At 35.2% G+C, this 3,854-nt stretch overlaps 1 pseudogene; it reads right to left on the bottom strand.

The window, feature by feature from the left end:
- Positions 1 to 2,598: 2,598 nt before the first annotated feature.
- Positions 2,599 to 3,525, bottom strand: LOC129653781 (olfactory receptor 8B3-like; annotated as a pseudogene).
- Between the last annotated feature and the right edge of the window lie 329 nt (positions 3,526 to 3,854).

Below are 3,854 nucleotides of genomic sequence, written 5' to 3'. Positions count from 1 at the left end.
TTTAAAATGTTTTCAAGATAATCTAAGTAACCAGCTGCCATTGGTGGGAATTTTTGACTTGGATAAGATCTGAAATAATTAAGAGAGAAAATTGCTTTAGGGAATTTCCCAGATGAGGGCTCTTAATAAAAATACTAAAAATCAGAGTACAATCCTGGGAATACATGCCCAACATTTTTAATTGCAGAAAACTTTATAATACTAAGGGAGAACAAATTGGCAATTATTTTACAATCTACTTTCACCTCCTCTTATCTCACTCTGAGAAGACTGAGTTCTTTGGAGGAATGTTGATAGGTAAGGAAAACTTTCAAACTCATTCTATGAGGCCACCAAGACCTGCTACCAAAGCTAGACAAAGATACCACAAAAAAAAAAAAAGAAAGAAAGAAAGAAAGAAAGAAAACTATAGGCCAATATTATTGATGAAAAATAGATGCAAAAATCTTCAACACAATCCTAGCAATCTGAATCCAACAATACTTTAAAAACATCATATACCATGATCAAGTGGGATTCATCCCAGGGAAGCAAGGATTTTTCAATATCTGCAAAAGAATCAATGTGATACACTACATCAACAAATTGAAGAATAAAAACAATATGATCATCTCATTAGATGCACAATAAACTTTTGACAAAGTTCAGCACCGATTTATGACCAAAAAACTCTCCAGAAAGTGGGCATGGAGGGTACATACCTCAGCATAATAAAGGCCATATGCAACAAACTTCTGGCAACCCACTCCAGTATTCCTGCCTGGAAAATTTCATGGACAGAGGAGTCAGCAGGCTACAGTCCATTGGGTCACAAAGAGTAGGACACAACTGATCAACCGTGCAGAGTCACTTAAGCATTTTAGAGTAACTATGTCCTCATATTTTCTCAAAAGGTAAGTAATCCAACATCCTAAAAGACAGTCATAACTTGAGCTAGTCTCTAAATATTTCTTTCAAATTATCATTCTCTAACAGCAATTTGAGGATTTTATAACTTAAAATCCATGAGGAAGTAGCCAACAAAAGCAGAAATGATTTAGTTTTGCCCACGTCACACACAGTGATGGAGGTTAATGAGTTTAATTTTTAATTATCAAATAAGTTTTCATCCTACCCATAGAAATACTGTGATCTCCTTCATATTTCTAGGCCTTCAGAAAAAAGAGGAGAATCATAAAAAAGAGGCTTTTATTTTTAAAAATTTATTTCCTAGATTCCTTACCCTTAATTTGAGTTTTAATCACTAATAATTATTTTATCTTCTGAAAAAAGTCCTCTAACTTTCTCCTCATATGTAACCACAACTTTTATACCTTCATTTCAAAAAACATTACTATTGATTGGTTGCTGTGTATCATAAGTTTATGAAAGCTTTATGGACTAAATAGTTAATGTACTAGATGGAATAGGTAAAAACCCATGTTTAAATACAATTCCTAAGCCTCATGAGAACTCCCCATAAAAACCTCTTATTTATTGGCAATGTGGCTTGTTAAACCTTGGGTTCATGACAGGATTCTGGACTCTTTAATCTCCCATAGCCCTGTTCCTTGCATTAAAAACACTTGCAAGTGTTTCATTTATTTTTCTTATTTTTTGGAAGAAATAACATCCTTATTTAAGCCAGTCATCTTCCCAATATTCAGATTCATAAGGCCTCCCATTTCCCAACAACAACAAGAACAAAATAAACTATTTTCATAAACAAAAAAAGCAACTAAAAAATACCCATCCTGAGAAAAATTCAGGTACCATCCAGGGACAAAACACAGTCAAATTTCAAATTAGAATATTTTCTTCTGTGCCATGTTTACTGAAACAAAAATAATCAGATAAAGTATAAGCAAAGTATACTGAGATTAGTAGATTTTAAATCATAAAATTGAATTTAGTCTAGATGTTTTCATTGAAAGATATACAACTGTAATAAAGCAATAACTACTCTGAGCTATACTTTCCCATCCAAGCAGTATATGTTAACAATCTGTTATGTGAAGGACTGGCTGTATAAAAGTAAAATTCTTTGTCAAAAAAAGCAAACTGTGTACTGTTTTGTTAACTGTACTGTTAACAAAAGCAAAATTGTTTATACTTAACAATTTTGTTAAGTATTTATGTAACAGTCACTATGTAACCTTATATCTCAGGGATTAAATGAAATATATTCTTGCTCAAGGAAGACAAGAAGGAAGAGAAGAGAAAACATTGTCTGATTCATGCTTCCAATGGCAAGTTGTGGATAAGATATCCATGAAGACACAATGTTAATCTCAAGTTCCCTGATTTGATCATCAGCAGACCTGTCTGTTATTTCTACACGGAAAAACATTCAAACTGAAAGAAAAAAACAGATTTAATAATTTTTTGAATAATATTAATAAATAGGAGAAAATGAGGAAAGGAAATTGTGCTAGTGGGCAAGAAAAAGAGACCTATTCTGAAAAAGTGGAAATAAATTGAGAGATGACTCAGGTATCGGATATCTTGCCACATGGTGAAAAAGAATTAAGAATATTGTCAATAAAATTACTATGATTAAACACAAAACCTTCCTACCTTTGACCAACTGCACAGAGAGATACTCTAGTCTATTCAAAATTATCTCCTACTCAGAGTTTTTCTCAGAGCAGTTTTCACAACTTTATTTCTCAAGCTATAGATCAAGGGGTTCATCATGGCAACCACATTCATATAAAAGACAGAAGATAATTTTTTCCTCATCCACAGATGCAGCAGAAGATGGTTTGAGATACATAAATTCACATGATCTGAAGAACAGAGAAATAGCAATGATGTGGGAACTGGATGCTGAGGGCTTTGGACCTGCCTTCTGTGGACTTGATTTGGAGGATGTTGGTGAGGATGAGACAATAAGAGACAAAGATTGTGAAACTGGGCACAATGATGTTGATGCCCACCACAATGAAAACTACAAGCTTATTGACATAGGTACTTGTGCAGGAGAGCTGGAGCAAAGGGTGGACATCACAGAAATAATGGTTGATGGTGTTTGCATCACAGAAGGTCAGTCTTAGCATGCATCCAGTGTGAGCCATGGCACCAGAAAATGCCATCAAGTAGGAACCAAGCATAAGCCTGGAACACACTTTAGGAGGCATAACAACATTATAAAAAAGTGGGTTACAGATGGCCACATAACGACCATAGGACATTGATGTCAGCACATAGATTTCAGAAATGACAAAAAAAACAGAAGAAGTAGAGCTGAGTGATGCACCCCATGTAAGAAATAATATTCTTCTTTGATGTGAAGTTAATCAGCATTATGGGTGTAAATACAGAAGAATAACAGAGATCTTTGAAGGACAAGTTAAAGAGGAAAAAGTACATTGGGGTGTGTAGGTGTGAGTTCAGTGCAATTAGGATTATCAATCCCAAATTTCCCAACACAATGACTATATACATTCCTAGAAACAGGAAGAATAGAGGGAGTTGGAGATTTGGTTGATCTGTTAATCCCAACAGAATAAATTCAGTCTCAAAAGAATAATTTCCAGGAGCCATTATTCTCTAAGGGAATCTGTGGACACAGGAGGAAGGGTTACATTAGAGAACAACTTTGCTCTTCCACAGTATTGCATCCTACAAAAGAGCACTGTTGTTTTTCTTGTTTAGTCACTGAATTTTATCCAATTCTCTTGGGATCTCGTGGACTTCAGCCTGGCAGGCTCCTCTTTCAATGGAATCTCCCAGGCAAGAATACTGGAGTGGGTTTCCATGCTCTCCTCTGGGGGATCTTCCCAACCCAGGGATTGTTCCCTGTTCTCCCGCATTGCATGTGGATTCTTTACCAACTGAGCCACCAGAGATGCCATTATTAGAGCTGTTATAGG

Source organism: Bubalus kerabau, chromosome 5 (genome assembly GCF_029407905.1).
Source record: "Bubalus kerabau isolate K-KA32 ecotype Philippines breed swamp buffalo chromosome 5, PCC_UOA_SB_1v2, whole genome shotgun sequence".
NCBI classification, from domain to species: Eukaryota; Metazoa; Chordata; class Mammalia; order Artiodactyla; family Bovidae; genus Bubalus; species Bubalus kerabau.
Note: the sequence above shows the minus strand (reverse complement) of the source record. Positions and strands in the feature narration are given on the sequence as shown.